General features: G+C 34.7%; 1 pseudogene; it reads right to left on the bottom strand.

The window, feature by feature from the left end:
* Positions 1-3,153, bottom strand: part of LOC149171194 (aspartate aminotransferase, chloroplastic-like) — a 28,716-nt pseudogene extending 25,563 nt beyond the window's left edge.
* Positions 3,154-12,216: the final 9,063 nt, after the last annotated feature.

The following is a 12,216-nucleotide window of genomic DNA, read 5'->3' as shown; positions in this document are numbered from 1 at the left end:
CTATCTGCTAGCTTCACGATCCACTCACATAGCTCAGTAGGGAAGGAGGCAAAAAATATTTCGTTGATCTATGTATATAGGTATTGGTCCAACCACTGTTCTTTTAATAGTCATTGGTTTCTGTTCTCCTGCACTGCGATCTCGTGAATTCTTCTGTCCAACCATCCTTTGATTTATTTCTTAGTTGGATTCCAGTGATACGACATCACACGTCTCTCATGCAAATTCCAGTCTCGGCAACAGAACCATTTGTTGGCTTGTGGGGGCCTGACCCAAGTTCAGTGTTAGTTAGCTAAACAAATCCTTACACTACTGGCCCTTTTGGCATCAGCCCACAGAGCGCAAATTGAAGTCTCACCCGAAGTAGTATGGGGGGATGCTGGAACCAAGTTTCCGCACCCTTGAGATGGTTGTGATGTCGGTTTATTCCAACTATACCTGCCTTCGTGCAAGTTGCTTATCCCTCTACTCTACCCTTCAATACCTTCGTGAAATGTTACAATCGGCTTCCACGCAGCCCTAACCAGGGGCTGATAAGCTTTCGCGCTGCTAGGGCAGCGAACTGTGATATCTCTCAAACTACGCTAAGTATCTTACTTATCTTATTACCAGATCTTAGTTAGCTTCACGTAAACAAATGTTCTTACTTGTGTTTACTTAACCAATACATATATACACATTCGCGCATCATATAAGCATTAGAAGTGAAATTCATACCCAATATAACAGATGCATAAATAGGAAATAAAGACGCAGAAATATAGAATGCTTCTCTTTATTCATAATTCCATACAATTACAGACTCGACTTCACCCTGAACACTCAGCTGCAGGGGTCTGCGCACTCAGCTGCGGACTTCTAGGCCTCTGTGCACTCAGCTGCAAAGCCTCTACCTACGCTATGACCCAAGACTTAGACTTCTACTTCAGAGCTATCTCTCATACATCATTCCATTTCTTCGTGTCTTCTCTGCCCTAACTACTTAGAGCTTTGCTCTATTTATACAATCCCATGGTCCGCGGACCATGGGTAGATCTTTTACAACCGACATTACATTATCAAAATAAGGGCAGAAAACCCTATGACCCTTTAACATCTATGTGCTCCGCGACCACAAAATGCAAAATCTTTACATTAGGATTACAAAAATTTGACCAAAATATGGGCTTTAAGCCTAAAAACTACCCTTGGGGGATCCTGCGCCCAATACCTATGTCCAGCACAACTATAACCGAGCTCTCCACATCTCGACTGGCTACAACACTTTTTAGGTGGGCTTGGGATTCTAGCCACTATGTCCCATTGATGTGGCCATGCCATTTGTAGCTACTCTGGCACATTCGGCTCATGTCCAGTCCAAAACCAATAAGGCAAACAACTTCATTGAGCACATCCAACATATCCACTAGTAGGTCCACGAAATTATGGAGAAATCAAATTCCAAGTACAAGAAATGACATGATCAACATCGAGTGCCACACAAGTTTTAGGTGGACGACAAAGTCTGGTTGCATTTGCAAAAGGAACGCTTTATCAGAGCCTATTAGAAACTCAAACCAAGTTGATATGGTCCTTACACCATTACCAAGGCTTTGGGAGACAATTCATTTGAGCTCACCGTTCCCCCATTCCTTAGCCTACACCCAGTGTTCAATGTGGATCGCCTTTGACCATACTTCCCACCATTGCTAGACACATCAAACATTGCAGAAAAGCTCATGCCTACAGAGTTAAATCCAGATTGCATGGAACAAGCCACAACTGATCGGATCATGGACACATAGATTAAGAACACCCGACAACAAAGGATCAAACTATATAAAGCAGGCCAACTCCTTCACCAAGGCAAGTGGCTCACCAAAGACCAAGTTCAACAGAAGTTTCCTCATCTCATGGAGGAACTCAACACAATGGGTACCATTGCTTCCTAAGGGGGGAGGAATGATCCAGGTGAATATTGGTGGCCACCTGCCGAATCCACTTGGACCCCCACCATTGTTTCTTTCAGTTTTTCAATTTCCTTATTTGTAGCACAATTTACTATTTTTGGCACTTTTTCGGGTCCTGAACTTCTGGAGCCGTTTTGAGTCCCTAAACGATGTTTTTTTTTTTGGGAAAATCAGGAGCTACATGTGTGATAGAATGATGTTGCTCACTCAAAAGTTTTAGTCCTCAGATAGATCTTTCTAATGAGGTATTGTGCGCATTAAACAGAGATAGTATGCCAAAGTTACAACCCCGGAAAGTTGATGTACCAATTTACCCAAACGGGGCCCATAGTTTGGCGCTTCATTTCCTAGGGTTAGGTTTCTGGATGTTTAGGGCTTTCCATTGTTTCTTAATAATAAATAGGCCTTGAAGCCTCATTGTAACATAGTTCAGAGGCATGTAGCTGCCACATCTCTTCTCAGAGATAAGCTACCATCGCCCGAGCTAGTCTTATTTCCATTCTGTTTGTAAGCATATTTCACTATTTTATATTAATGAAATGAAGTTTTATTTCTACTACATATTTGTATTTATGGTTATATATGTAATTTTTTGCTTTCCTGTTTAAATCCGGATCAAGTTTCTTCACTAAAACCACATGCATACCTCTTCATTGTCTCCCTTCTCCAACACCAGATTTTATGCCTGCAAAATAGAAGCAGTGATAATAAGGATTCCAATTGATAATATAAATCTAAAAGAGCCCTCAAAATGTTGTAAACTAAGATAAAGACCTCAAAACATTTATACTATCAATGCATATTAGCTAAAAGAAAAAAGAATTCAATGACACATTTTACACCACATTGAGCACACAAGGTTGAAGATCTTATGTTCTGTAAGCTCCAACACTAAGATTAAGCTTCAAATCACTTATTTGCTTTAAAGGATTCTAAAACACCCAGAATTAGATCTGGAGGTGACATTGTCACTCCTTCAAAGCAAGAGACATTTGTTGCAATAACCATGTTAATTCTGCACACACACTGTACAGAAAATCATTCTATTAGGAAAAAACTCCACGCATGGGAACAAATTTCAATTAAACTTGCATATATCAATATACTACAAAAAATACAGTTGGTGGAAGCAATGCATTCAAATCAATAAATATGCAAATATGGTTACACGTTTGATAAAGTCATTCAAGAACCTCAAATACATCGCGGGTATTATATTTGTTTCTTGATTAAAAATAATTTTAAAATTACTGCAAATTTGAAATTACATAACTTAGACACCAGCAACAATAAATTTCGAATATCACTTCCAAGAAAAAGTATTTCCTATTGCTGATCAGTTTGACTTTGATCACCTCAACAAATGTCTTCACTGACAATTGATTTTATCATGATAGAATAATATTTTTAATCACAAGTATCTTAAATTCACGTTTTCATTCATGAAAAAGATTTACATTCTTTAAGAAATCATCTTGCTCAAGGTACCTTACATAAATTTGATGATATTCTTTTGTCATGAGAAAATACATTTACTTAATTATGGCATTATTTTATCATAAGAACATAAGCATTAATTCATTCAAACTTTTAAACACAATCATAATTGCAATTGTGGTTGTTTTCCAAGGGTTTAAACATCTCAAAAGAAAGCTTTGGCACACATGATGAAACATCAGTCAAATGTTAGATAAACTTGACTTGGTGGTGGAGTTGAGGTTGTGTCAACATTTGTTGTTAACAATTATGGTTTTGGGCACTAGTTGTGGTTAATAGTTATGGTTGTGTCAACAATTGTGGTTAACTTTCTAAATGCTAAGGTTGTCACAATTGGGTTGAACATGTAGGAGAAGCTCCAGGAGTATTCTTGCTCATAGTACATATGATTCCCTCAAAGAACTCAAGAAGCTTCCTAAGGTCCATTTTATGGGCTCGTAAATGTATCTGCATGGACAAACTCACATGAATTAGGGTGTTGGAAAACCAACATAAACTTTTACCATGTTGTATGAGATTAAATAACACACCATTTATTTTCCTACAAATAAAAGAGTATTTACACTCCCTAAAAATTCCATGAAGCCTACAATTCTACTACCAATGGCAGTTCATCACATAACAAGGCTATATTCCATGAGATGGATGCTGCTAAAGCTAGCCAGAAAAGAATTAAAACCATTCTCGGACAGACTTGGGAGGAGGAAAAACCAAAAAAATGTGCTTGAGGCTTTGAGAATCTTAGACTAACCATCCAGAGGAAAATTAGGTTGTGGTAGCCCTAAGCTATGTAAGTTTCATGCCTATAGGCAGGCCACCTAGTATTAATGATCAAATAAAAAATGCCTTTTTTCAGTTTCATGAGATGGCTTCCACACACTACGAATTCTACAAAGCCAGGTCTTTTGTTTCAATTAGACAACCTATTTTAATTGATATCATAACAATCCCAAACAATTATGAACTTGGGAAATGAATCCATATTTCTAGTAAAATGCATTACCTCTCCTTGTTAGTGTTTACACTTCCAACAGACCCCTTCCTACCGACTCCTTTATTTTTCTCTATATTTCTTTTCCTTTGGTACTAAGGAGTTGTCATGGCGCTCATTTGGTAACTCCTCAACATTAATAAAATTATCGTATCTTATGATTGAATAATATATTTTTCCTACATATGAATCATCTATTGATAGAGAATATAGTATGGCTATGAACTGCTCTGGTGAACTTGAAAGAGTGTTCAAGCTATGGAGACTTTACCAATGTTTTACTTTTGACTGAGTGATTATGCATGTAAGTAATGCAGTCCCAAGTCTACTCTAGAAGAGCCAATCAACTTGTAACTAGACAAGATCTATGCTAGATCCGAGACTTTTGTGATCCATAATGTAGAAAAATGTCTTTCGGATTAATCACATTTTTAGGATTGGGTCAACGTTTCGAACCAACTAATGTGGTTCATCCTCAGGACAAGGTGGAAAAAATCATACAATCTTCATGAATAAATAGTAAGGATGCATCATTGTCCAGGGTTAAAACTAGTCGTTGAGGACTAGCTGTTAAGAACTAGCCGTTGGAGATTAGGTAGCTAGAAAACCTAAAAGGGAATTATTTAATATTTATTAGTTATAAATTCTATTTAATAAAATATTATAAATATAGTTATAAAATATTATAAATATAGTTATAAAATTGGGTTACCAATATTAATAATAAAGTTCGGAAAAATTAATAAAGGGAAAAGAATAAGCTTTAAATAAAAATAGTTGTTAGGATAAATTATTAAATTATAATAAATTATAAGAAACATAGTTATATAATTAAACCAAAAAGGGGAATAAAGAGGATAAGAATACTCCATAAAATTAATAAGAGGGTTTAGAGTGAGATATAAAAATCATTGCTAGGAGTTTATAAATAATATCAAATAATAATAAAATTTACAAAGAGAAAGGAAAGGATAAAAATAATAATAATAATAATAATAAAATTAAAGTTAAGGAAAACAAAAGGAGCACAATAAAAACAAGAGAATTAATAAAGATAACCAATTGCAAGAAAAAAGAGGGGAGAGGAAGGAAAAAGAAGGGGGGAGGAGACAAGAGAATCATAAGGAGAGGGCCGGAATCCAACTCCTGCTAAGCTTCCAACCATCATCTCTGTTGAGATTTTTGGCATGCCTCTCAATCTCGATAGCCTCCCTAAGTTTCCTATGGTGGAAATGATCAACTCTAGCAATGAATTTGGAATCCTCAATACATAAATGATGCTTGGATTTCTCTGCATGCTCAGCTAGGGCCGATGAGTGGGAACGATTGTGCCTTATGTCTGCAGCGTGCTCATGGATCCTCTGGTTAATTGAACAACCCATTTCTCCAATATATGGAATACTGCAGGAACATGGAATCAAGTAAACACCTTTCATGTCCTTTGGGTCTATAGGGTCCTTAACCGAACTAAGAGAATTTCTAATGGTTCTAAGAGGTTTGAACGAAGATGAAACATTATTCCTCTGAAGGATATGGGAGATCCTATCCGTGGTCCCTTGAATAAACGGGAGATGAACCTTAGGGATAGAATCAACAGCTAGTCCTAAACGGCTAGTTTTAACCCTGGACAATGATGGATCCTTACTATTTATTCATGAAGATTGTATGGTTTTTTCTGCCTTATCCTGAGGATGAACCACATTAGTTGGTTCGAAACGTCGACCCAATCCTAAAAATGTGATTAATCCGAAAGATAGTTTTCTAAGATCTATGCTATCACCATGGTTGGGTAGTCACCATCCCAACCACACCACAGGGAGTAAAGGATATTTTTAAAACTGGAAGATGGCATTCACTAATATATTATGCAATTCAATATGATATATTTTACTAGTAACAGAGTCTTTGAGGGGAGGTTTACACACTTTAACTCAAACTCTAATTTTCTTCTCGTTAAATATCAAAGAGAATGACACATATAAGGAAATAAGAACTTTATAGATATAGATATTTAATGCATATGGTTAAAATTGTAGTTTTCCATCAACTCCTATTATGCTAGAGGCCTTATCAAATCTTTAGTTACATGATAATAACATAAACAAACTTAGTGATGGGCCTCTAAATTAGACATAAATTAAGGCTCATGCCTCTAAATTAGGCATAAGTCAAGGCCCATCTAACCATCCTTCAGCACATTAAACCTCTCTTTTTGCATTAGATAATGTATTTTTAACTTTAATATGTTCATTAGGAAGGTTTATGGATAATTACATATTTGTGCTTAATATTATTTATTTTTGTGGAATATTGTGAGAATATTGGGCAGATTATGAAGATTTGGAGGAGGAGATAATTTAGGGACTTTCTCCCTACTACAGAAGGATCAATATTAAATATTAAATTGACAAGAGATTTTGGAATTATGGCACAGATTGTGGAGCTCCAATGATTGAGAAAATATAGGAATGTGTTTCCTGTCGTTTAATGCAGATTCCTAGTATTGGAAACCAGGTCCACTAATCAAGGGATTTTGGTGGGGAAAGCTTCCTCCTTTCATGGGGAATGATTCCTAATAATTTTATATAAGTATCAAGTCGAATTTTCCTCTAGGTGTTGATTTTTATTAGTCTTCTTATGGAGAGAACTCATATTTTTGTGGCTCCACTTTCATTTTATGCATGGATGTAATTGTATTGATGAAAATAATGAAGATTGGTGCCATGTTCTTGGTCTCATTCATACGACTCTAAGTTTCCTTGGTCTTGGCCATCCCAGGAGCCTTAGATCCCTTTAGTATCATTTACTTTTCTTCATTTCACTTCTTATTCACATGCATCTCTTGTTCTTTTTTTCTTTTTTTTTTCCGCATTTAGTATTAATGATTTATTGTTGTAGGATTAGGTTAAATGTTTGAAGTAAATTATTTTTCAGGATCACAAGCATCATGTTATCATTGGAAAAAATTTGGAAGGTCATAGTAATCATTTAGTTACTTGGATTAGTTTGCTTATTCCCAAATCTAGATTTTTGGAAGTTCTTTGTGGCAAATAACAGTGAATTTATGCTATTTTTAGAGCATGTTAATGAGATTTAATCGAGTTGATTCCACTTGCATTAGATCACAAAAACATTCTAGTTAATAAAAAAAATTACCCCATCTAATTTTCACGTGATTAGGTTAGGCATTTGATAGATTTACTAGCTCACTAGTTCTCGAATTTCTAGATTTTAGACTAGTAATTTTCTGCCATTTTTTAGCATGGGATAACATAAGTCTTTTTTAGTGATTCCAATTGGAATGGAGACCTAAGATATCCTAGTCAATAACAAAATGTGTCCCATCCAATTTGTATTTGATTTGGTTGGTCATTTGGTGAATTATAACTCCCTATAGAAAATATGTTGTTTCATGTGGTAAACTACAGGAAACCCTATAACAGCCTTCCAATGCGTGTATACTTGCCCAAATTTTCTCAAGAAGGTTGTTTATGATCCCTTAGGGTTGAATCAAGACCCCTAGGCTCTAAATAAATTATTAGGGAAGACTAAATATCGTTTAGGACTTGCCTCTTTACCCATGCAAAATATTTCAACGATTTGGGTTAATGGACAAATTTATGAAATGGATAATACAATGATGATTGCCACATCCAATGAACTTTGTTAATGGATATAAAATCTTTGAAATGTATTGGTTGATGTTTAGTTCATGATATTTACTTTATGCAATTAGAATAGGTTTCTTTCCTTGTATTTCCTTTCTTGCAATAGGTTAAGGTTTCCATTTCGAGCATTTTATTTTCTGCAATTAGTTTAGGATTTGATTTCATTAATGCACTCTATTACATCAGGAAAACGAAGGAAGGACACATTGTATGTTGCACATATAGTGCCGATACCTCTTAAGTTTTTACGAACTCCAAGATGATAATTAAATTTGGTAACCTTAGGATTTGCAACATTCTTGTTGCAATACCGAGGCTCATCACTTTTTGGCACCGTTTTCGGGGAGGTGTCAAAGTATGCATTGTTTTGTTTCCTAGTTGATTAATTTCTTTTGACTTTTTGCAAAAAAAAAATTGTATTAGAAATATTTCATTTCAAAACAGAAAGCATTAGTGTTTTTATTCAATCATTAAAAAAAAAATCTCCAACACCAACCCACTCCCCATTTGATCACGTGGTGCAGTAAGAGCCACATCACCATTCATTTTTGCAGGTAGAAGAAGAATAGATGGAAAAGAATGTAGAAGAAATGGATGGATATGATGACAATGAGGAAGATCCTCTTGGATTTCCCATTCAAGATACTGATTTTAGTGTGCATATGAAGAACATCCCTCCATATTTTCTTCCAAACTTTCATGGTCTAAGGTCAGAGGATCTGGAAACGTTTCTCTTTGAATTTGAAATCCTTTGTAAATATTATGGTTACTTATTAAACACTCAAAAACTGAGATTGTTTCCAGCAACATTAAAAGATAGAGCTCTTAAATGGCTCATGAGTTTAGGAACTAATTCAATAAGATCATGGAATGATATGCAAAAGCTATTTCTAGAAAAATAAAAAGATCATTATCTTAAACAAGAAATCTTTAGAATGGATTAAAAAGAAGATGGGAGCCTTGAAGATCTAATAGAGAGGTTCATGTATAATGTTAAGAGGGAAAAATTAGATCATTTAGGATCAGACACACTAAAAACTCTCTTACTTAGAAAAATTAGGGATGAATGGATTGATCTCCTTGATCTCATGAGTAGAGGTGATGTATACCGTTTTTCCTTAAGAAACCAATTTCCTGGTTGTAGGGAAATTGTGCTTAAGACATTAATAAAGATTATTTACTGTCACTTATTGTTTATTATATTACCAAATGAAGGACTTGGAAAACTTAGCCTTAAACTCTTAATACATGTATGATCAGAACTTCTCAGAATGCCATTTGCTGCTAAATATAAATGATGAATGAAGAAAGTTTGAAAGGGAAGTTAAAGACAATATGCTGATCTCTCACAGGAACTATTATCTGTAACTTAGAGGAATTATGATCATGAGGAATAAATCATAGACAATATGTTGATCTCTCACAGAAACTACTATCTATAACTTAGAAAAGAAATGACGAATTTAAGTATAGGAGCGCTCTTTAAGGGATTTAACCCTACAACTTCATTACTACACTTAAAAAGAAGAAAACGTGCATGACACATGATAGTGAAACTTACAAATTATATGTAACAACTCCTGGAAACTTCTGGTTGTTTTATTAATCAATGATGTTATCAGAAATACAGTGGCATGGTTCTCCAAAATTCCAACCCTTTCTTAGTAAAATTTCCCCTTCTTATACATTTCTGGAACATTTATTGTAACTATCAAACTACTAAACTGCCTTCTAAATATCTAAATTAAAAACTATTACAGAATTTTCAGAGGTTTAAAGACACCTCAAGGAACATAATAGAAAACAACTGAATTTTAAAGAAGACAATACTCACTGACTTTCTATGTTAATCCGCTGTCGAATGCCTTAATCCGCCTAAATCATAATGCTGTGTGCTAGATTTTATTCAAACCTGGGCTTCCACATATATCAGATGCCTTTTAATCAGTCAGAACACCAAAAAACCCAACCATTGCCTTTTCCTTTGAATTTAGCTTTAACGCTAATTTTTCCATTTACACAGCAAAATTAAAGCAAAACACGTGAAGCGAAACTGAAAAGGAATTAATCTAATTTAATAAACTTATCGAATCCGCTTGTTTGGTGCTGCATTGAATTTCCATTATAAATCGCAATCAGCACTTATCCATATATATATATATATATATATATATACAATGTGTTACTAATATGACAGACCTGCCACAATCATAAAATGCAACATATATACTCTTGGGTCTGGCTTACCCATATCGCAATCGACAACCATTTCTATTATAGTCTCTTTATAATTGGAATATATAAAATGCGCAATTATAATGTATATAAAATATTTTTCGACATGCCGGACCTAACGGGGCTTATAACCATAAAGAATATAACTTTCGGGTTTGGCTGTCATAAGTCACAATCGGAGGGGCATAAGTATATAATATATGTTTTTCATATTGTTTCAAACCCGCCGATGTATATAAAATATGGCATATAAGTTTTCGGGTCCGAAACCCAATCACTAATCGCTATCGGCGTTTATCCGTGGTGCCAACCATTCGTATTGCGGACCCGCCGATCTTTTAAACACAACATATAACATTTCGGGTCCGGTGTTAATGTTTTAACACTTGTTTTATTCAAAATGCGACTTTTTCCTTCGTTTCCCTTTGTATTTTGATTTCCGATTGTTTTACAATATATATATATATATACATGCACTCATATAACCATTGTCTTCCACTTAGGCTATACCGGGCTGATTCTTCTATTTCACTTGTTTCTTTATAAACCTGATATATATATATATATATATATATATATATATATATATATATATATATATATATATATATATATATGGGTTATGGCTCCATTTTGGTTGTGATTTAGCTTTATCACATGGCCAATTTCTTTATACTCACTCCTTTTGTGATTTTTGATAAATACCTCATTATCTTTAGACTTTGCGAAGTGTAAAATATAAAGGGTACTGAGAATCATAGATCAATAGCCTTAGTTGGGCATGGAGTCCAAAACTGTAAAAACCCTTAAATATGGCAACTGAAAACCTAACAATCTTGAAGTTTGCCACCTCTGCAAACTAGTTTCCAACTGGGAAAGTCACCCTTATTCGTTCACTAATGATTAAACTGAAGAACTGCAACTTGAAACCAAATGCTAAACACATAAGCTTATTTATGTACAAGTTCCTACATATGTACATGGCTGACCTCAATCAGATGAAGTCAATCTTCCAATGATACCATATTAGCATTTGAGTGCTTAATCCAGAACCATTCTGCCAATGAATCTCGAAAATGCCATTCATCTTGAACAAAAAATAAATTATGCATAAAAGCAGCTCACAACCAAAATTAGAAGTATATCCACCAAAAGATATGTGTAGACTGCTAATAAATTCCTCCATGTAATCTGCCACAAGATCTTCAAAAGTATGAGAAAAAACATGTTCTTGATCAGCTCCAACAAATAAATTCTCTATATATGAAGGTTCTTTCCCAAATAGACCTTCTGTTGGGATGATATGCTTAACAGAATAATTAGTAACATCTTTAAGAAAATGATCTATGTCACTTTCATGTCTCCACTTTTTATCTCTAAGCTTTGATTGAAAATAACTTGTAATTGTAACTTCAGGAAGGAAAAGGAAAATTTTCACATTATTATATGACATATGATCAACTTCAAATAGATTATTTACCTTTGATCCATAGGAATCATTGTGTTCTTCAATGCACTGATATACAATCTCTCTATCTGCTTCCTTTTTACATGAGATAACCTCTTTTTCTATGATAGAGAGCTCAATATATTGCTGTCCAACACATTCCACTTGTTGGTTTCTTCCTATAGGTTCAACACCCAACTGATAAACTTGAAGAGCTTCATCCCGCTCCCCATTTAAACCACTTTCATTATAGATAGGAGGATCATCAAATTTAACCAAGTAAGAACTCTGGGGATTTATTTGCAACTTAATTATTTCTTCCTCCTCTCTACTGCTGAGCAGAAATTCTTGATGCATGCTTGAACTTTCCTCTATCTGAATACTCTCTTGATCTGCTTGGAAGGTTATTGAAGAATTTTCTACATCATT

This window comes from Pinus tabuliformis, chromosome 4_2 (assembly GCF_031772625.1).
Source record: "Pinus tabuliformis cultivar Carrire ecotype Pingquan chromosome 4_2, CPIR1, whole genome shotgun sequence".
Lineage (NCBI taxonomy): Eukaryota > Viridiplantae > Streptophyta > Pinopsida > Pinales > Pinaceae > Pinus > Pinus tabuliformis.
The sequence above is the reverse complement of the archived record's forward strand: the minus strand, read 5'-3'. Positions and strand labels throughout refer to the sequence as shown.